Source organism: Antechinus flavipes, chromosome 2, assembly GCF_016432865.1.
Source record: "Antechinus flavipes isolate AdamAnt ecotype Samford, QLD, Australia chromosome 2, AdamAnt_v2, whole genome shotgun sequence".
NCBI classification, from domain to species: Eukaryota; Metazoa; Chordata; class Mammalia; order Dasyuromorphia; family Dasyuridae; genus Antechinus; species Antechinus flavipes.
In genome coordinates this window covers 113,792,556-113,816,427 of record NC_067399.1, presented here as the reverse complement: position 1 = coordinate 113,816,427, position 23,872 = coordinate 113,792,556, and the positions used below count along the sequence as shown (strand labels likewise).

Here is a 23,872-nt window from a genome sequence, read left to right as displayed (position 1 = left end):
TTGCTGTTTTTCTAGGATTTAGGGGCAGCTTTAGCAACACTAGAATATTAAGAAGGGTAGAGGTACAGACGAGAAACATTCTACTTGCCCTTTTACCTTTTAGTCTTATTCCAAAGTCTCTAAAAATTGAAGTAGACTTGGTTGACAAGAGTCAAAATAGATTAATATTCATTTATTAAACTTCTATGTTGGTCCAAATGAAATATTTGTAAAGGCCTCAGCACAGTGCCTGGCACACAGTAGAAACTTATTAATAAGGGCTTCTTCCCTTGACTTTCCTGTTATGTGCCAGGCACAATGCTAAATTTTGGGGATATAAAAAAGGGCAAAAAAACCCAATTCCTGATCTCAAGGAACTTACTGTATATGGAAAAAGATAATATACAAATAACCAAGTAAAAACAAGATATATACATATGTATCTATATGTATGCACACACACATTTATGTGTGTATGTACATATATACTTATACACACACATACAGAGTTATTGTTTAATGAAATTCAACTCAAAAAAACTCCTAACTCCATCTGGAGGTTCTCCAGGCAAAGATATTGGAGGGGTTTGCCATTGCCTTCTCCAGATCATTTAACAGATGAGGAAAATGAAACAAACAGAATTGTGACTTGCTCAAGATCATACAGCTAGTGTCTATGGCCAAATTTATATAGATATAAAAAATGTATTATGTATACATACATAATACCCACATTTTATATATATATATATATAAAAAAAATGTTACATATATATGTTATATATATAAATATTTGCTGATTGATATTTTGAAAGTGAATAAATGGCATAGTTGATAGCTCCTGGATATCCTTTGAAAAACTTTGTTTAGGCAGCAAATTAGGACTGAACCAAATCTAAGTGCATAGTTTGCTTTTAATATATACTGAAGATAATCCACACAGGGGAAGCACTCACTTTTAAGAGGATCAGGAAAGGCAAATGCAATTAGATTTGATGTGGCTAAAAAATATATATATATATATATAAAAATTTAAAAGATTTGGTGCACCCTTAATTTACTGCCAAAATCAAAGTTAGTTAGGGGATGTTCAGGAACCATTTTTCTGATTTGCTATTTATTCAGTCCCAAAATCTCAATCAACAAGTAATTATTCAGTATCACTAGGTGCCAGGTACTGTGCAAAAAACTGGAAACAGCAAGTAAAACAAAATCTCTGTCCTCAGGAGTTCAAAATTGCAGCGGGGTAGATAACTTGAAAACAATCTCATTATGTACAAAGAAACAGAAGATTCTTAAGAATGTCAAATCTGACTTTATTCATTAAGCAACTGTACAAACCTGACGCTCAGTGAAATCTCATGTTTCCTTACAGTAATGCTGGGGATACTCACATTCCTTCATTGCCCTTCAAGTGGGGTGCACAAGGAGCTGAGAAGTCATACAAATGCGGGGTGTGGGCTCCTGCTGTACGGCTGAGCTCTGCAAAGTTTTATACCTGTTACTGATTGTAAGTCCTGATCAGAGAAATCCGAGTTTAAGATTAGGGGACTGTGAAAGAGAGGGGAGCGAGAGACTTATGGCGTGGGACCAGACAATCCACGGGCTAGAGCCCCTTGAGGGTTCTCTACCAACGTGGCTTCCAGAAATGGTTCGTGGGGGAATTGGGGATCTTGTAAAAGATGGGGGAACCGAGACATGGGTGTTGTAAAAGACGGGTGGAGCCCACAACATCCCTCCTCCTAAAAAAATTAAAAACAAAAACAAAAACGAAAAACAAATACCAAGGCGGCCTTGTCTCGGTCAACAACACTCCAGAACGGCCCTTTTCGGCTAGTGAGTCTGTGGCCATGGAAACGGGAGGGGATGGCCCTAGCCCGGGCAAGCATGCGCAGTAGCATAAAGTGGCACGGGTTGTGTGAGGTGAAGCTCTCCCTAGATTCCTCCCTACTTTCCGCTTGAGAACTACAACTCCCAAGAGGCTTCTGGGCTGCAGCGCGGCTCCTTTTCTCCTCCTCCCTCTCTCCTTCTCCTCCTTCTCCTCCTCCTCCTCCTCCTCCTCCACCTCCTCTTCCACCTCCTCTTCCTCCTCCTCTTCTATCTCCTCCTTTACCTCCTTCTCCTCCTCCTCCTCCTCCCCGGTCCTTAACCCTTCCCCCCTTCCTATTCTCCTCCCTCCTTCCCCCGCGTGTCTCCTCCCCTTTCTTTCGCTGTGTGTCACTGACCCAGAGGCAGGGTGAGGCGGAGGGGGGACCGTGGGGGGCGCCGCCGCCGCTGCGCTGCTCGGGTTCGCGGTGTGTGCGTTCTCTTCCCCCGCTGGGATCGCCCCCACGCCAGGGGGCTCTAGAGCCTCCCCGTTTCTCTTTCTCTCCCTCGCGTTTCTCTCTCAGCCGCCGGTCTCCGTCACTCCGGTTCCGGGGCTAACTTCTCGTCGGTCGGCGCTCGTCGGGCTCCAGAGAAGCCCGCGGCGGCCGCTTGAAGGACTCCGGAGCTTCCGTCTAGTCTCTCGCTCCCTCCCCCCTCCTCTAAGCTCCTCTTTATCTCGGTGTCTGTGGAAGGGCTGTGAAGGATCCCAGTCACCGACGGAGATTGCCCGGTGAGTATCGCGACTGTCGGGAGGCTGCGCGCGCGCTGCTTCCCGGAGGAGGGGAGTATGAACGGACGACTGATTGACGGACGGACGCTGTATATTTGGGGAGGAGGTAGGCAAAGATTTTATTTGAAGGAGAAGGTGGGACGTGAAGACTCCAACTTCCCCCCGACTCTTGCTGCGTTTCCCTGGGTTTATCCGCTCCCCCATCTACACCCACCGAGGCCGAAGGAGCCCCGGATAAAGCACAGTTTCCTTCTCCATCCTGAGCCTGAGGAAGAAAGAGGAAGTGCCTTTGTCCTGGAGCTGCCTGGCCCCGGACCCTTCTCTCCCTCCTCCACGACCCCGCGCAGACCCCAGCGGGGAAGGGGGTGGGGGGGCGAGCATCCGCCAACTCTGGGCTTCTGTCTCCCCCTCCCCCTCCCCGCCCCCTCACCTTAGCTCTCCTGGCTCAGGGCCTTGTGTTTTCCTGCCCGAGAAGCCGGCCCGAGTGGGGACCGAGGGGGAAACAAAAGGGAGACCAGCTCTAGGGGAGCGGGAGGAGGAACGACGCCGATTGTTCTTTATTGAGAAGTTCTTTTTTCCTCCCTCCCTCTTCCTTACATAACGCCAACTCCCAACTTAGTAATTTTTTTTATTATTGTTATGATTATTGTCATTATCTCAGCGTGTCTCTCGGGCCTCCTTTCATCTCTCCATCTCTGAACACTTTACAAATACTAATTAATTAAGCCTCCTAGCACCCCTGCGGGGGAAGTCTATAGACCCGTTTTGTAGGTGGGTATACTGAGGCTCTGGAGAAGCCCTGTAATTGATGAGTTACGAGAAACTTGTGTGGTGTCTGGAGAAATCTCAGAACACTTAATGGGGAATCATTCAGTTCTCTGGAAGTCCCTGGGACGAAGGTAAATATACCTACTTTACTTATAGGTCAACTGGAGTCTATTAGTCTTGTTAATTGTTGGGTAGTTTAAACTGTACTACCGCTCATGGAGGCTTGGCTCTTAACACTTGAGAGGACTTCCTTCACTAATAGTCCTTCTTGGCTAAGACTTAGAGAAGTATTGTGAATCATATACACTTCTTAATTTTGGTGGGTAGCCTTAGTTTTTTTTTTTTTTTTTTTTTTTTTAAGATTTCTGTAGAAAACGTGAGTTGGATCTTTAAGCGAATTTTAATGCCTCCTCAAATTTAACTGTACTTTTTAGCCATTCAACAATATGTTTATAAATATTATAATAGGCCAATTTTTAAGGCAAGACACTGCTCCTTTTTGAATACTTAAAAGGTCAGCTCCTTGGTCTTGTTCAAACTCTGTTGACTTTTTCCTACTCTGCAAAGTGTTGTCATTTAGTTTCAGAGCAGTTGAACATTTGTTTCAAAAAGTGGCCAAAAAGCATTGTGTAAACTTCTAAAAATTTTGAATTTTTAAAGACACTGCCTTACTGTTCTAGTTTGTAATGCTTTTATTTGTTTCAGATAAAAGAAATTGTTTTCTTAAGATGACTAGATGTCTATCTCTCTGGAACGTTATGTTCCTTTGTACAAATACAGTTTTTCTTGTGTGTGTGTGTGTGTTTATAGTTTGTATTCATGTGCACAGCTTGATCTTGTCCCGTGTCTTAGGCTGGTCTGTGAATGCTTATGACAGTTTTTAATAGCCTGTTCATGAGTTCATTTTTATTTTCGTAGTTGAGTAAGTTGAAAGTTACCAGAAATGTCTTTAAATTTAATGCATTCTCTCTGTGGCTTGTTTTCTGTTTCAGTGAATAATTATCACTATCACAATAACAGGTAAAGAAGTACCTTATAGTAAATTAAGGAAGAATTTAATTTGATATTTGCATAGATGCTTCCAATTGTAGGATGCTGATGTAAATTTCTTTCCAGCCTGTTGCCCCTCAGACCAAACTTATACATTGGCTGATTGTGTCTAAAAGTAAAAGTGAGTCATTGGGAGCTATACAAAGAGAGGATTATCAAAATAACTAACTGCATCCCTTTCCCTGCTCTAGTTAGATCTTGGATTAAAAACAAACAAAACAGGACTTTGGGTGTGGGAAGAAAGTAGCATTTGTGAAATCTTGTGCTGAAGTATAATGTGTCTTTTTTAAAAAATTACCCACTCATAATTAGGTAAAATGACATTTTGTCTTGATGCTAACATTTATTTTGACTTGAAAAATGAGATAGAAATGGATTGTGCCAATAGAGGCATTTATTTTGGGTCCCTCCCCTTCTTAAACATCATCAGTTAAGTGGTCATACTGTTGGTTGACATTTACTTAGCTCTGTGGCAGATTAGCAAATGAGATTTATCATGGACCCTTTGTACTTTAAAGAAGCTACTTGAATGTTCCCTTTACTCAGTCACTAGAATCCAAAGTCAGGAGGCAGCTTTGACTGGGGAACCTATATTTGCACATTCCCCAGCTTCTATCCTTTAACCCTTGAATTCATATCTACACTGACAAAAGGGTCTAAAGGAATGAGACAAAAATACATGTGGAAGAATTGGGTCAGACACTAATACTACCAACGTTGTTTTGTGAGTATCTGTCAGCTTCTGTTCAGCATGTCAGAAAAAGGTGTGTGCTTATAAATGTATACTGTCATTTTAAAGACTATCTTAGATTGTGATTGTGGGATAGTTTGTGATCAGCAGTTGTATTTTATAAACAATCATTGTTTTAAAATAGACATTAAGTTCTGATAGCTGGTAAAATATAAAAGCTGAAGCTTAGATTCTTAACTTGTTTACACAGGCAAAGAGAGAGAGTTTGAGTGTGTTTTAAGAAAGAAAATTAGTTCTAAATTCAAGGCTTAGAATCAGAAGATTTGAATTCAGGTCTTGCCTGACATTTTTTTTTTTTTTTAAATAAACTATGTGGGACTAGATGTCATTTAATTTCATCAAAAATAATTTTATTACCTGTAAGATGGGAATACCTCAGAAAGTTTGTTGGAAGGAAAGCCAACATAAACTTTAAAGAAGTTCTAAATGTGAGCTATCATTAAGAATTATTTTCTTTTATTATAAAATTTTCAAGAAATCATTTTGAAATATGAAAGAAAATAATAGGATTCTGTTGAGTATGTCTTTTGAGAAATTATGGCAGTTAAATTTTTTTTTTTTTTTTTGAGGAAAGCAATAGCACAAAAAAAAATGAGGCCAATCTGAGGAAAGGAAAAAAGGGAAAACAATATTGGTTGTAATAGAAAATCATCGTTTTTAAATTTTCAGTAATAATTAAAGATTTCTTTAAATTATTCATTTTAAACCCGATTTTAAATCTCTAAACTATTTGTAACTGAATAAGATTGAAAATAATTTTTACAAAACACTGGTACAAACCATGTTTGTTGAGATTACAAGCTTTTGTTTAGCATTTTATGTTTTGCTGCTGCTGTAGAGCTAGCAAAAAGATTTTCAGATCTCTAATTGTATCACACATCAAAACAAAGTAGAAATTATACTTTGTAGGATTGCAATTTCTGGTGTTTTATTTTTTCCAAGTTTGAACTCTGGGGCAAAATTTTTCCTAACCTGATTCTATATTAGAACTCTAGAAGAGGCCTATTAACATGAGAATGATTTCAGGACCTACCACTAACTTTTTTTTTTTGTTGTTATATTGGGCAGGACACAGCACTCCTTTGAATATTGCATATTACACGTGATCTTAGATGGTACAGTCTAAATGGTATTTATCTGGCATCATACACCTAGCATATTAAGTAAAAGGACTCATATTTTGTTTGAATACATTGCAAGCAAAGTACTATTACAGGTGCTATCAGGTTTAATAAAATTTTAGAGTCTGAAAGACCTAGGTTCACATTCAGTCTCTCACATCAACTGTTTGGCAAGTTACTTCGACCTCAGTTTCTTTATCTGTAAAAAACAGAATAGTGATATCTTTATACCTATCTATCTCCCTCCCTCCCTCCCTCACAGATTTTTGAGGTTCAACTGAGATAATGCATGTGAAGTACTTTGAAAACTTTCAAGCACCATATAAATGTCAGCTGATGTTAGTTTTTTGAGGAATTCGAGTATTTACAAGGTTTCTCTACAATGAAATTATTATTAATAGCAAATAATCTCTAACCTTTGAACATTTGACTGAAGCTTTTCATTTAACATAGTTACCTGATATTTATCCACAGAAATAAGCTAAGAAGAAAGAAGACTTAATAATAAAGGAAACATGAATAGGAATGAATTTTAAATTCTAAAAATTGGAAGAATCTGATTATTTTTCCAAATGCCATAATTGTCTGCTGTCATCAGTACTGGGACGAGATTAATAAAAAAGCCATGTCTACCTAGTATTAATTGGTTTAATAATCCTACTTCAAAATAAATCATTTTTAGAAGGAAAACTATATTAATTACTGTAACTGGGAGAAAATTGGCATTCATCAGCGTCAGCTAGATAAACTAAATATTTGAAATGTGATTAAAAAAAAAAATCTAAAATTTAACCCATGCAGCCTCAATGAAAGATAAATGACTTCCTTTTTCAATGAATTTGTAGCCAATTTTTATTTTGTAATCTATCTCCTAAGAGAAGTTAATTCTAAAAATGCCAGTTTCTCATTTTCCATTACAACTTTTTGTTGTTGTTTACTTGCTTGTGTCGCCTATTAAATGCTTAGCTATTACTGACAGTACATATAGTTGGTGTAATGCAATGCTTTGGTTAGATCACAGTTAAATTTCAGTGATTAAAGAAGCCAAGTTTTTGTTAGTAGAAGGAATACACACTGTGAGTGTGTGTGTGTGTGTGTGTGTGTGTGTGTGTATGTATATATATTTTTAGAACAAACAAAATGTACAAATGAACATTGGCCTCGAGAGACTATAAGCTGCTCCCAAAAATATTTCTGTTCCTAAAAATGTTTAGGGAGTCTTTTTTAAAATTTACTTTCAGAGTCAGCTTGGAAACTACGGGAGGGGGTGGGGTGAAGTGTGTGGGGAGGAAGAATAAGGTCACATTGCTCCTTAATGTTTTTAAGTAAAGTTGGTAACAGTAGCAAAATCACTCATTTCATCAAAAACCCTTAATTTCAAAAAGAATAAAGACTTCCACAAACTTAAAAGGCTTTTCCAGAAGAGAAATTCCCAAACTATTTCAAGGGGGAGACAGTATTGTTAAAGATAACAACATTCTTTTGGATATGACAATGATACAGTTCTTTTAAATTACATTATTAGCAGAATACAAGTATGCAAAACTAAAGTATGACTTTAGACCCTGAAAAAAAAGTTTCTCACAATTATATTACACTTGTCATCTTAAGTAAATATTTTATAGTATTCTTCATTCCAAAATTCTTTGTTGAAGTAGATATTCCCATTTTACAAATGGGAAAACTAAGGTTCTATGACTTAGGTAACATTGTGATAAAGATGAAGGTTGGTTTCAGATCCTTATACCTATATCTCATTTCCAAATGTGTTTAGTTAATTTGAGAAAATAGTTATTTCTTGACCCCCCTCCCCTCCAAAAAAAAAAAAGTTTATTAATATTTGATTAATTGGACCTATTCCAGAAGTTTGTAAGCAATATGCCAGCATATACATGCTTGGCAGCTTTTTATGTTTGCAAAGAAACTTTCATTCAGATTTTCCAACTTTTACTACTCAACTTCCAATATGTTGTTTTTTGTTTTGTTTTTTTGCTGAGGCAATTGGGGTTAGTTAAGTGACTTGCCCAGGGTCACATACACAACTAGGAAGTTATTGTCTGAGGTCACATTTGAACACAGATCCTCCTGACTTAAGGGCTGGTGCTCTATCCACTGCGCCACCTAGCTGCCCTTTCTAATATGTTTTTTAAAATATCTTTCTGCCCTAAAAAGTTGAACTTAATCAGTTGTACCATGTCATCCTTTATAATATATGTATATAAATAAAAAAGTAATTTACCAAATAACATACCTAATTTTAAAGGAAGTTAATGAGATTTAAAATAGTTAGTAAAAATCCCACTACAGCACTACTTCAATTTGGTAGGGAAATGACCCTGGATTTTAAAGATCAAAAATGAGGAATGGAAGTGCTTGTAGATCCTACTGCCTAAAAACCTTTTAGGTACCCAGCTAATAATGATGGTAGATTATGTTGTTGTTGGAGAACCAGTTCAGTTGACTTTGGAGAAGTGGGTTACCTAATATTGATCACCCTATAATAATTTTATTTTGTTTGTTGATAACAAGTAAAGACAAAGTAGGTTTTCTAATAAACTTTAAACAGAATGGGATAAAAAAACCTGATTATGAGAAATTGGCAAAACCTTTTTCAATTTAGATCAACATTTAATATAACTTCTACCTTAATCTTTTTCAGTAGTAGTAAGATTTTGCTTAGAATTGTTGGATCTAATGGTTTAGAGTTTAATTTACATGTTGCCTCAATCTCATCTACTAACTGTGGAGCCCTGGACAAGTCAGTTAATCTCCCTCAGTTTCCTCATTTGTAAAATGAAGTTTAATGGTATTTATCTTGAAGGATTCTTATGAGGATCGAACAAGATAATATATGTAAAATGCTTTGCAAACCTTAAGTGCTATGTAAATGTTAGCTATTATTTAATTTATGAGCTATAGACTGAATTACTCAATATCTTTTGAGTAATAGTCCAATTAGCATGGAACACAAGACTTTTGTTCAGTTTTTGGCTTTCCTGTTACTTCTGAAAATCTAAACAAGCCAGATAACTTGTATGCTTTATTCATCTACTTAAAAAAAAAATTAAGGTATGTATTGTTCACCAGCAGTATTTAAAGTCCTTCATGCAAGTGATGGTAACCATACTATATAGTAATTCCTTTTTGAAAAGACTCAAGTGTCCCATAAGATAGCAGGCTTCCTGACAGAGCTTTTTGTTAATAATTTGGATTTTCTGAAGTTGTGTGACCAAATACTATCTTTATTTACATGTGCTGGGGAAAAGAAGTACTTTGCAAAAAATAATAATAAAAGACTCTATTATACTTTTTGAGTATGTTAATCATCATAAAATTAATTTGGTCACCCTCAGTTTTTTTAGCTGATTAGAAGTCTAGCTTAATTATTAGAGTCATATTATTAAAGTCATATTCTGGGTGATTCTCTATAATCTGTCCATTAAATTCAGTGCTGGTTGTGATAGCAGAGTTCTCTTATTTTAACTTCTTATCCTTTTTTTTTGCTCTTTTTTGGATCAGTGATTTTTGTAAGAATTTTGCCTGTTATCAACTAGGTACTGGGATAAATAATCCATTTTTTATTTTAGATAGATAGCTAGTAGCTGATGGTGCTTTAATCTTCTCAGTGGAACTTATTCCTAAATAAACTATCTAAGACAGAAGTACATTTGAATTAGCTATCTAGCTGAGTTTCAGCTGTTTTTTTGTTTTGTTTTGGGTTTTTTTGCTGTTTGTCACACCTTTCCTAACACTGACAGTTACTATCATCTTAAATGATAATCTGATCATGGATCAAGCTACATGTGTTTGAATTGTTAAGTATCTATCTATTTGATGTTTAAGGGTGAGAGGATAAAAATATTGTAGTGGAGTTTAACAGATGTTCCTAACCTTGCCTACTATAGGAATGAATTACGAAATGATTAGCATTGATTCTTTGCCAGGCAGTGGGTGCTCAGTCTAGTGCCTCTTATATGCCAATTGATTCAAACTTAATTGTGTCTCAAAAAGATCACCTTGATTATGTTCATTAACACTACATTGGATGAAAAGAAACAATTCGACGTGCTTTGTTTGTTCTTCAAAACCTAAGTGCTAGATTTCTGGCTTTTGGCAGACAATATTCCTAAGTACTTTGTGTTCCACTGGGTTTATGCCAGATTAAATGTACTGCATGTACTGGAAACACCAAAAGCAGACTTTAATTTTAGACTACTGCTAACAATATCGATTTTTCTTCGACTTCTTCCTTCCTACTGATCCTTTTAATTTATTATCAAAAGAAGACTGGCCTCTGTGTTAACAGAACTAGCTCACCAGAGCTTTGTAGGAGAAAACCTGTTGCATTTGTGGTGTTTGTAATGTAATACCTTAGCTCCAAGTTAGAAAGAGGATGCATATATTCCCAAGCATACTTTTCTCTTTTATCATCTGACTAGAAGCAGCTTTGATGAATTTTGAAGTCAGTTTACCCAACTGATTAACAACCAATATGTGACCTTATTGATCTCAAAAATCTTGCTTTATAACTGATTTTTTTCAGCATTGTGTGAAATTACAGGTTTAATGAAAATGCTTATTTAGTTTTATCTGTTTTTAGAAATAGTATATCTGAATTGTATCTATTTCAGTTTGTTGAATGCTGATTTTTAAAGCATTTACCAAGAATTTGTCACTAGAGAATTATTTGCACAAAAAGAATTTGCTATGTTCTGAAGTGAGTGGGCTGGTAGTGATTCAGTTAGCCCCCTCTGATTTCCCACCCACTCCTTAAACTGAAATCACCTCCTTCTTAACATCTAGTAGCCCTGAGTCATAGCCTCCATATCTTGGCAGAACTTGTAAAGAAGGATTGTCAAATGGAAGAACTCACATTGAAGTGAAATTTGCAGAAAACAAGCTGAATCATAGATGATTGATCATAGTAATAAAAATTAGAGGTTATGGACTCACTAATATCTGAAAATTCTTACAGGTATGTTTTTACCATAGGGCTTGTAAATACTGCATTTCCTGTTAGCTCATTTTTCATAATTTTTATCTTTAAGTGAAATTTATATTATAGTTCTTTATTGAGTAAGTTCATCAGATACAATTACTTGTAGAAAGTTCTTCCTCTCCTTTGGCATTCTCAGTTTTTCTTATTATTGAGCCTACTGTTTTGAAAGTCCCATTCAAGAAAAGAAACAAGCATTTTAATTATGTACCTTCTCTATGTATGCCAGGCACTGTTAAATGCTTTTTAGATATTAAGTCATTTGATCCTCGTAGCAGTCTGGAGAGATACATGTTATTAATCTCCATTTTACAGTTGAGGAAAACTGAAGCAGATTAAATTATTTGCCCCAGTGTCTGAGATAGAATTTGAATTCAGGTCTTCTTGACTCCAAGTTCCATTATCTATTTACTATGCCACATAGTAGCCTTGGAATTAATCTGTTGTTATCTTGGGATAACATGTTGGGATAATCAAGATTTATATATTACATGTGACAGTATCACAGATTAATGGAAGACATTCATGTGAATCCTCAATTCATAATTGAATGCAAATCTACACCAGTGGTTTGCACTTTGTTGACAGGAACAAGGTAGCTGAAAAATAATAATAAATAATCCTAGTTCTAATGCTAGATAAATATGCACTTATTTGGGGACAATTTTTTTTCCCCCAGCAAAGCATGTAATTGGAGTAAACAACAATATCAATGAGTAACATTATAAGGTTTTTAGAGTGCTTTAAATGCATTTCATTTGATTCTCATAATAACTTTTTGAAGTAGGTAGATACTTCAAAAGCAATTATTATTTCAATTTGAGGTAGTTATTACTATATCTCTCATCCCCTTTTAACAAATGAGAAAACTCTTAGAAGCTCTTAGAAGTTTAATGATTTGTCCTGGATGGTTGCAAAGTAGGTATCTAGTAGGATTTGAACTTAAATGAGATGATATCTCATTCTGATATTCTTTCTATGCCATTATCAAAAAAATGAAATAAAATTCTTATGTAAAAGAGTATAATAGCTTCTTTTTTTATTAAGTGAAAACACCATACAAACTTGCTTATTGGAATAGGCTTTGGTGATCCAAAATAATGAATCTGTTATATTAGAAACAGAGTGTGATGATCCACAGAATAAATATTTGATTATAGATAAGATATTGTTCAGATCTTATAGGTGAAAAAAAGACCGAGATTCATATCTGTGCTCTTTGGGTTGTGTAATTTTAGTGGAATCTGAACTTTTCTAGCCTGTTTCCTTATATGTGCAGTGGAGATAAGCAACCAAATGTTACCTATAGAGCAGGCAGGCTTGCTAAAACAGCAAGGCCTGAGAGAGAGCGAGAGGGGGAGGGAGAGAAAGAGGAGGAGAGATGATGAGCAGCATATACTAAACAGATCATACCATCATGGCCATGTCAACTACCACCTCCCCTCAGGCTCTAGGGCCATCACTGAGGAACAACACTTTTGAGAAAGGGGATGGGGGGGGTCCTCTTCCTCCACTTATGCTGGTGCTAATCAGCCCTCTGCTGACTCCTCCCCTCCTCTTTTAACTGTCAGGCCCTTGTGGAAATGCAACCTGGCAGAAACTTCTGCAGATATTGCACTCTCTTCTTTAGGAGTCATGACTACTGAAGGTTTGGAAAATAAAGTTTTTACCACCAAAGTCCTTGGCATATGAAATGATTTAGCATTAGAAACAGATCAAATTTTATTAGTGGACATGAATTTAAAGAAGAGGCATCACCATCTGTTTTGAGGCTGTACCTTATCAGGGGACTTTTCCATATGACTTGAAGCTGAAATTGCTCATATATATTGCCTTCCTTATTATAGAATATATTTTTTGAGAGCATTTAATACAGTGCTTTACTCTTCATAAACTTTTTCATTCATTTAATAATTTGTCCAGTTGCTGTGAAGGAAATATGTTGCAAATCATATATATGAGAAATATTGTTTAATAATTGCTGCACCCCCTTCCCTCCTCCCCTCCCACTTTCATCCTTTTAAATTTTAGTATAAGCCCTTTAAAGCCCCAAATGAAATCTCAGTCTAGTGAAACACAAAATAAAGGGCTAAAGAAATCTGTTTCTAAAAGTCCCCAGGTACTATTTTGTTTCCCATATTAGCAACTACATTTGGTATGTAGTTAATCAGTATCCACAGCAAACTCAGGATAAGTTTTTTTGTTTGTTTTTGTTTTTTGTCTAGGCTTCATTTCCTTTATAAAGAGGGAAAGTTAATGACCAAAGAGGATGTATCTCAGATTAGTGTTACCAAACAGTCAGCATGGACAAAGTAGAAAAAGTTGTAAGGTCCATAACACTGCAGTTCATATGTAGTGGTCCTGTTTCTTGTTTATTAAACTATATAGTAGCATGGTTATATAGTTTTAATTATGAAAAATTCTTTTTCATGGCAGTTAACTGCAGTATCTTATTTTAGAGTTGATAGAATAATAACCAGTCATATTAATCTAGATAAAATTGTAAAATGCAGCAAAAAATGGTGAGTTTCATGACTGTGAAGTCTTTATGGTAGGTGGTTTTATTTGAGGAGGTTGTGAGGTGGTGGGTTTTTTGTTTGTTTGTCTTGGGTTTTTTGACATTAAATAAATGAAGTCACTAAATCCTTGATATAATGTGCCTTCTATAGCAAGAATGACTTCTTTAGCGAGGGGAAGGAAAAGTTCTTGGAAGCATAGTAGCAGAATGAGATCTGTAGTATTTTCTCACATAACGTATTCTAAAGTATATACTAAACAGAAAACATTGTAATCAAGCTGCAAAGTATATCAGTAACACTTATCATGATTTCCTTCATTATTTTGACTTCTTACAAAGGCAAGCATAGTGCTTTGCACATAATAATCTCAAATATATATTTAAAATATTACTTGATAGTTGAATATTTCTTGATTCCCCATCATAGACCTTTCAGATTTGAGAGATAATCTAGTCATACACACTGCACCTTTCTCCACTTTTTAAATGAAGACACTAAGGCACAGAGAAATATAATTTTCCTAGCCACAGTTCATGATTGTGCAATTTTTAAATTATGTCCAATAAAACAAGGCAGAACTTTAAAATATTTTTTCCAATGGTAGAGAACATAGTACAAAGCTCCATATTAGCCAGTTATAAGTTGAGGAGTCTCATTCTCCAGTAATAAATCAAATATTTGACAAAAAAGAACTAAGATTATTTGTGAAATACTTAGATACTATAGTACTTAAATTTAACTAAAACTATTGGAGTGTCACTAGTTAAACATTGAAGAGCAATTCATTTTGCCTATCTTAAGATTGTTCCTTTCTGTGAAAAAAAGGATTAATCTTTTTTTTCTATAATGTTGTTTTTCTAAAAAGTAATATATGAAAATGAGATATGTTATCCGTTCAGGCTTCTTCTACTTGAATTACAGTTTAGATGATTGTGAAATTTTCAGATGTCAACTCCCAAGTGGCATTTATATAGTATTTTACATGTCTTATTTGATTCTCACCTTATCTTATTTGATGTTCTCAACAATCCCATTGAACAATTATCAGTATTATCCCAAGCAATCCTCTGTAAAAATGATGATACCAAGGTGTAACCATTTTTCCACAGTCACTAAGTTTGAAAGTTAGATCTGTCTTGGTATTCTAGGTAAAGTTACACAAAGATGAGCCAGAAGTTTTTTTTCTTTGAGAACAGAAACTACTTCAAGATCTTAGTAGAGGGTAAATTTTTATTGATAATTACATAAGCTCATTTCTGTTGTGTTGGATGAAAGGAAAAGCATTTAGTATGACGTTCACACAGTCCAACTTCCAATTCATCCTATATAGATATATGGTCCTGGTTTCTCAAGGTCTATGTCATAAGACTGTAGATTTAGAACTGAAAGATTCCTTTCATATTATAAATGAGGAAGCTGAGCTTCAGAGAAGTTATATGACTTGTTCAAAGAAACACAGCTAGCAGAGTGATGGGAACTGAATGTCAATGGAGTGTAAGTTTTCATAGTTTCTGCTTCCATAGCACCTTAGCCAGAGACAGGCAACTTCTAGGATCAAGGTGCCTGGCCAAATACATAAAAAGTTTATCACCAATAAGCCGAGGGGCACTTAGTGATAATCTTTGAAGCAAAGAAAAAATACAAAATGATGTTAGATCGTAGGCATCCCCATTTCACATATGTATTTATGATGTGTTGGAGAAAGGCAGAAAAAGAACAAATAAATCTCATACCAAGCTGTTTGTAAACATTAACTTAGCTACTGATTATGTCATTATGTCATACATTATGTCAAGAAATGTAAATGCAAAAAAAGACAAAAAGAAATTGCTAGTGAATGGAAGGATGTTTTTCAGGTTCTTCATGGAGAAGTAAATGAATTAAACTGGGAGAAGTGACTTTCATTTGTCAAAAGTTAGCAAGAAACATACCTTCATGATACATTTGGGCATCTTATATGCAGTGTTTGTGACGAGCATTTGCAAAAATACTACCTTAATCGTAATTGCAGCTAATGTACTAACAATCTGTCACATAGGATAAAGAAGTATGGGAAAAACTTAATAAAACCTTCCAAATTACATCAGCATTTACTTTAACATTGGGTGACTTCTCTGCAAGGTAGGCAAAGAGAAGGAAAGTGAAAAAATAGGTGGAAAGCATGGTTCATGAGTAAGACAAGAAATCAAAAGCTTTTATTGAAGAAAAGTATTCATTGTATATAGGTATGCTTTTTCTATTGACCCTTTCAGCTTCAGGTCTTTAGCGATTCATGACTGAGTCATACAGTCTTTTACATAGGTGAGAGACCCAACTAAGATCATTTGGAAGGCATTTAAGGACAATACTCAAAGAATAATGAGCAGATTTTTAAAATGGAAAAAATATCTCATAATCTTTATAATTTCTCCATCTATGATATCTAGAGCTATTACATGTAAGCTCTTACTTCATGGGTGGGCAGACAACAAGCATTTATTGAGGACTTGTATGTGCTGGACAATGTGCCAACCTCTGAGGAATACAAACGGATCAAAAAAAAAAGAGATAGAGAAAATCCCTATACTCTACTTTAGGAGTTTACAGTTTCGTAGGGGAAAGACAATATACAAAGGAGAATTAGAAGTATAGTGCAACTTATAGGAGATGGAGATTCTGGGCTCAAGAGCAGAGTGCCAAAGTCTAGAAAATTAGAAACTCAGCCAGGAAGGGAATGCAAGTTGAACAGCCCACTTTAGAGTTACTAATATGCTTCATGAAGAAATAGAAATGGCACTGAGGAAAACCGAAGCAAAGAGCAGTTAGTCTAGACCAAGTATGTAGAGAGCCGGCCAAATTTTGAGGGTATTGACAAAACAAATCTCATGAAATATGTTAGAAGGGGATACCAAAGACTTGGTATCTTATTGGGTGGGTTTGGGTAATGACTATTGAGAATATCAACAACTATTGTTCTAAGTGCCCACCAGCCCACTTCTACAGAATATTGTTGAATAATCTACTGAAGAAAACAACTCCTTTTTTTAAAATAACTTTTTATTGATAAAACCCATGCCAGGGTAATTTTTTACAGCATTATCCCTTGTATTCACTTCTGTTCTGATTTTTCCCCTCTCTCCCTCCACCCCCTCCCCCAGATGGCAAGCAGTCCTTTACATGTTGAATAGGTTACAGTATATCCTAGATACAATATATGTGTGCAGAACCAAACAGTTTTCTTGTTGCACAGGGAGAATTGAATTCAGAAGGTATAAATAACCCGGGAAGAAAAACAAAAATGCAAGTAGTTTATATTCATTTCCCAGTGTTCTTTCTTTGGGTTTAGCTGCTTCTGTCCATCTTTGATCAATTGAAACTGAATTAGCTCTCTTTATCGAAGTGATCCACTTCCATCAAAATACATCCTCAAACAGTATCATTGTTGAGGTATATAATGATCTCCTGGTTCTGCTCATTTCACTTAGCATCAGTTCATGTAAGTCTCTCCAGTCCTCTCTGTATTCATCCCGCTAGTCATTCCTTACAGAACAATAATATTCCATAACGTTCATATACCACAATTTACTCAACCATTCTCCAATTGATGGGCATCCATTCATTTTCCAGCTTCTAGCCACTACAAACAGGGCTGCCACAAACATTTTGGCACATTCAGGTCCCTTTCCCTTTTTTAGTATCTCTTTGGGGTATAAGCCCAGTAGAAACACTGCTGGATCAAAGGGTATGCACAGTTTGATAACTTTTTGAGCATAGTACCAAATTGCTCTCCAGAATGGCTGGATGTATTCACAATTACACCAACAATGTATCAGTGTCCCTGTTTTCCCACATTCCCTCCAATATTCCACATTATCTTTCCCTGTCACTCTAGCCAATCTGACAGGTGTGTAGTGGTATCTCAGAGTTGTCTTAATTTGCATTTCTCTGATTAATAATGATTTGGAGCATATTTTCATATGTCTATAAATAGTTTCAATTTCTTTGTCTGAGAATTGTCTGTTCATATCTTTTGACCATTTATCAATTGGAGAATGGTTTGATTTCTTATAAATTAGAGTCAATTCTCTATATATTTTGGAAATGAGGCCTTTATCAGAACCTTTGATTGTAAAAATGTAAGAAAACAACTCCTTAAAGAGTATAGTTGACCAGAAGGAAAAAAGTACAGAAGCTAATTGAGGAACTAAAAAGTTAGAACTGAACAAGTGGAAGCTAATGACTATATGAGATAACAAGAGTCAATTAAACATTGAAAAGAATGAAAAAGTGAAAGAAAATGTGAAATACTTTAATGGGTAAAAAACAGCTGACCTAGAAATTAGATTAAAGAAAGACAATATCAGAATCCTTGAATTCCCTGAAAACCATAATCAAAAGGAGAACCTAGACAGCATCTTTTCAGAAATTATCAAGAAAAACTGCTCTATTGTCCTGAAGCAGAGGACAAAATAGGCATTGAAAAAAATCCACTAATAAACTCAGGAAAGCGATCCCAAAATAAAAACTTCAAGAAACAGTACAGCCAAATTTCTGAAGTATGAACTGATGTTCAAGAAAAAAAATTACAAGTGGCAGGAAAGAAATTATTAAAGCTGAACAGCAAAGGATCAGAAGTTATAAGAACATGATATTCTGTAAGGCAAAGGAGTTAGGACTATGATGAAGAATCATTTATCCGGCATAATTAGCATAATACAAGGGGGAATGGCCATTCAACAAAATAAAGGGATTTCAAACTTTCATAAGGGAAGACCAGAACTAAACAAAAAAATTGACCTACAATTTAAGACCCAAGAAAAGCATAATCAGATTCAGAAGGGAAAAGAAAATAAGAGATTCAGTAGAGCTAAACTGCTTATACATAGTCACATGGGAAGATGATACATGTAATTCTTAAAAATTGTATCACTAATAGTATACTACATAGAGGGTATGGGTTTAAGGTGCATTTGAAGGAATGACAGACATATTAAGGAATGAAAAAGAAGAGGATACTAGGTGAAGAAGGAAGGGAGGAATAAGTAGAATGGTGTAATTTCACATAAAGAGGAATGAAAAACTTATCGAGTAGTCTTGTCAATATTGGCTCAAAGAAGAAATAATATACACTGTCACTTGAATATAAAAATATATCTTTTATCTGATGGAAATAAGAGATTAATTAAAGGGAAAGGGGAACAGATCAGAGGAGATGGTAGACAGACGCAAAACCCTGGGGAGGAGAGAGGGTGAAAGGAGAAAGAGGACAATGGGAGAAAGAATAGAATAGAGAGAAACAGATAGTAATCATAACTGTGAAGGTGAATGATTGAGTTTTCCCATAAAACAGAAGAGAATTTAAAGTGAATCAAAAAACAGAATCCTACTATATATTGTTTACAAGAAACATACTTGAAGGAGTAAAGGTAAAAAAGGCTGGAGAAATGGACAGCAAAACTATACTAGTGAGGGACCTCAACTGTTCCTTCTGAGAACTTGATAAATCCAACCAAAAAATAAACAGGAGAACTAAAGAGGTAAATAAAATAAAGTATTAAAATTTTAAATATTCCTTTGGAGAAAACTGAATGAGAACAGAAAGGGATATATATACCTTTTTCCCAGCATATGATAGATACCTACATGAAAAGTAACTATGTATTAAAAACTTTAAAACCTCAAAATCAAATTAGAAAGGCAGAAGTATTAAATGTATTCTTTTTGAATCATGCAATAAAAGTTACATTCAATAAAGGACAGTAGAAAGATTAAAAATTAATTGGAAGCTAAATAATCTAATCCTAAAAAATAAGTCAGAGAACAAGTTAGAAACCATTTCTTTAAAGAGAATGACAACAATGAGACAACATGGATTGCAGCCAAAGCAGTACTTCAGGGAATTTTTATTTTCCAAATTTTTACATCAGTATAATAGACAAAGAACAGATGCAATGCATTAAGTATGCTCAATGCTTACTTAATACAGTACTAACTTAAAAAACTAAAAAAAGAACAAATTAAAAATTCCCACTGTAGCACCAAATTGGAAATCCTGAAAATGAGAAGTGAGACTAAAAATAAAAACCAACCAAAAAACTATTGAGCTAATAAATAAATCTAGGAGCTGGTTTTATTGGGGGGGGAGGGGAGGAAGTGGAGAGAACTTAAACAGGCTAAGATAGATAAACAATTGGTTAATTTGATTAACAAAAGAAAACCAAATATCCAGTATGAAAAATGGGAAGGATGAAATCACCACCAATTAATAAGAAATTTAAATAATTATTAAGAAATGTTTTGCCCAATTATGACAAGCTAACAGCCTGGACAAAATCAATTAATATTTATATAAACAAATTCACATAAATAAATTAACAAAAAGGAAAATAAAATGCTTAACTCCACCTTAGAAAAAGAAATTGAACATGCCATTAGTGAAAAATTGTGACCAAATAAGAAAAAGCTGTATCAAGTGTAAAATTGATATTTTGATTCTATTAAAAAAGTTTTTGCACAAACAAAACCAATGAGAAAGCTATATGAAGTGTAAATTTGATCATTTTGATTCTATTAAAGTTTTTGCACAAACAAAATCAATGCAAGCAATATTAGAAGGAAAGCAGGAAGCTGAGAAACAACTTTTCAACATTCACTCTTGTAAAATCTTATGTTCCAAATGGGAAACAATTTTTATAGCAAGTTACTGATAAAGATCTCATTTCTCAAATATATATATAGAGTATTGAATTAACTTTGTGAGTCCAATCCATTTCTTCAATTGATAAATGATCAAATGATATTAATAGGCTTTTTTATATGAAGAAATCAAAGTTATCTATAGGCATATGAAGTGTTTCTTTTGATTAGAAAATACAAATCAAAACAACTCTGAAGTATCAGTTCACATTTGTCAGATTGGCTAATATCACACATGCAAAAAAAGAAAGATAAACGTAGGAGAAGATATGGGGAAATTAGGACACTAATGTACTGTTGGTAGAATTGTGAGCTGATCTGATCAATTCTGAAAAGCAATATGGAACTATGCTCAAAGATCAAATCTGCATACCCTTTGATCCAGCAATACCACTACTTAGTCCTTAATCCAAAGAGCGTAGAAGGATTTACGTGTACAAAATATTTATGGCATCCTTTTCATGGTGGCAAAATAGAAAACTGAAAGGATGCCCATCAGTTGGGGATTGGCTGAACAAGTTGTGGTATATGAATGCAATTGGAATGCTGAGGAATAATGAACAGGCAGACTTCAGAAAACCTGGAAAGACTTGTATAAACTGCTAGAAAGTGAAATGAGCAGAACCAGGAAAATATAGCATAGTATCAGCAACATTGTGTAATAATTAACTATAAAAGCATAACTTGGCTCTTCTCAGCAAAACAATGATCCAAGACAAGTAGAAAGGACTTAGCAAGGAAAATGTTACTACATTCAGATAAAAAACTGAATAAAGATTAAAGCATACTTTTTTTTTTTACTTGATTTCTTTTTTGTGGGATTCTTTTCCCTTTTGATCTATTTTTTTCACAATTTTGACTAATGTAGAACTATGTTTTATAAGATAATACATGTATAAACATGTCAGAATTTTTCTCAAAAGGGGAGAAAAAAGGGAGAAAAATTTGTAATTCAAAATTTTGTTAAAATATATGCTAAAATTGTCTTGGTATGCTATTGGGAAATTTTATTTATGGAATTATTTCTTTTAATGAAAATATTAAATTTTGTGATCTCTAAGGACCCTTCTTTAAGTCTCTGATCCTATATTAAAGACAACACAACTATCTTTTTTTCCTCCATCAGCCACAGTACTTAGAAATTCCCAGTGATAAGCATTGTAGATTATGTTTTGTGGATTTGGGCTTTTTGTTTGTGTCCCTGTACTTCCAATATTTCAATAGTTTCAATTGTTTCTGCTTATACTAGTTTCAGTAATTATAGTAGATTTTCTCTTCAAATAAGTTTTAAAGGAATGTCATTTTATTTAGAAAATTAGAAACAGTAAGAAATTAAGACAATTTAAAATTTCGTTGTTAAAAATTATAAAGGTGATCTCTAACCATTTTAGTTATTTCCATTTTTTAAAAGTTGAATTATATGTTGTATTACAACAAATGAATGACATTGAGAAATGTAATAGACATCATGATACTTTAAACTTCCAAAAGAAAATTGTTTAACTTTGAATTTCCGTGTTTCAAATTCTGATGCAGTTTAGCTAGCAGTATAACTCAGTCTGTTTCATGAACTTAGATCAGTTGATAGTAAAGATGAAAGTTTGCACTCATGTTATTTTAATTCCAGTGGATTCAAATTTGACCTCATTTGCACAGTGTTGTATTAAATATTTGCTACAAACACTATCCATTGGATCAAATTCATAACTATGTCAGTTGGAGAGTTTCTGTTGACAAAGCCATTTGGCATTATCATGAAGGATGTTTTCCTCAAGATCCAAATGGAATAGGGAAGCCCTGTTAAAAGTAAAGTCCCTCGGAACCTCCCATTCAGAAATAATGTAGTTCCTCAAGATTCAGAACAGTACACCGTCTTTTTAGTGAAAATATGTGATCGTAGACCTAAAACCAGATGGGACCTCAGAGTCAGCTTTTGTGCCTTATTTTATATAGATGAAAAAACTAAGATGTAGGAAAGTAACTTATTTACAGATAAGCATCAGAGACAGGACTCAAAACCATCCTCTCCAAATGAGATAGATAAAAGCATTTATTAATCACTTTCTATGGGCCAAGCACTGAATACTAAGTCATGGGAATACAAAAATAAAGGAACAAGACAGTTCCTTCTAGTTTACATTCACACAGTGAAGAACAAAACATAACAGGTAGTTCAAGAGAGGGATGCCTGTCAGGGGACATGGCAGCTGGTGTGGAAGTGTTGCACGCAGAAAAGGAAGCTAATGGTGAATTGTGTAGTTGGGATTCCTTAGGGTATGGTGATTTAAATGTTTACTTAAAAGCAATCCATTAAACAGTTTACATAGGAAAAATTGAGTGGATGAAAAATGCTAGTTGTCCAGATAGTTATATCACACCTTCCTTCCCACCACATCCCCCCCAAATTGCCTCAACTCTTTAAAAAAGAATTTATCTTGGTATAATGGTTTCCTCTTGGTTAATATTTAAGAATCAAAAGCTTGGAACCAAAGAGATGGATAAAGTTATCCTTGATAAAATTGTCATTTGTCACCTTATGTCATTTTAGCTTTTTAGTTCTTCCAGAAAAAGCCATAGTAGTTAAAGAAATAGAGTAAAGTTTGAAAACTAAGTTTAAATTGTCTTCTAACATGGAATAAATTTCTTTTCTTAACTTCTTAACACTTTATACTACATGTTTAATTACATTTCTGCTATTTCCTATTTTATGATTGTTTACTTGATGTTTATTTTAGTAGGAAAGGACCATATAACAAAGTGACAGGCCTTAATGTTTTAAGCCTTTAGCAGTAAGATATGTTAGCATGTAATTATTTACCACAGACTCTTCATACAGAAATATCCTATTAAGGAAAAAGATTTGTTAGTTTGTGTCATAGTCTGGTTTTCACTGCATATGAGAATTAAATTACAATTATATTAACAAATTATGAAAATAAAGGCAATTTGATTTGTTGATTGAAGAAGATTCTTGACCCTGTTCACATTGATGAAGTATAAGCATAAATTCATCAGAATTGGGTAGTAATAATAGCTGTAAAGGAGATTTTGATCTTCAGTAAAATTATTTTCCTATTCCTTGTTTATTCATTTGTGTCCCCATTTGGGATTTTCTTGGCAAAAATATTGGAGTGATTTGCTATTATCTTCTGTAACTCATTTTATAGATGAGGAAACTGAGGCTAAGGTTAAGTGATTTGCCTAAGAACACACAACAGTATGTATCTGAATCCAGATTTGAACTTGGATCTTCCTGACTCCAGCCCCAGTGCTCTATCCATTGAGCCACCTAGCTACAGTAGCACTTTAAAATTTACAAAGTCCTCTTCTCAAAATAACTTTATGAAGTAGGTAGTACAGAAATAATCTCAGTTTTAAAGAAAACTGGAGTGTGAATTGCACTGTTTCACAGTGTTA

General features: G+C 34.7%; 1 protein-coding gene across 1 annotated transcript in view; it reads left to right on the top strand.

Annotated features, from left to right (window-relative positions):
* Positions 1-2,050: 2,050 nt before the first annotated feature.
* PELI1 (pellino E3 ubiquitin protein ligase 1) overlaps positions 2,051-23,872 on the top strand; it is a 64,450-nt gene continuing 42,628 nt past the window's right edge. Inside the window, exon 1 of the mRNA XM_051975383.1 lies at positions 2,051-2,575. The gene's annotated coding sequence lies outside the window, so the exon portion shown is untranslated. The remainder of the gene's footprint in view (positions 2,576-23,872) is intronic.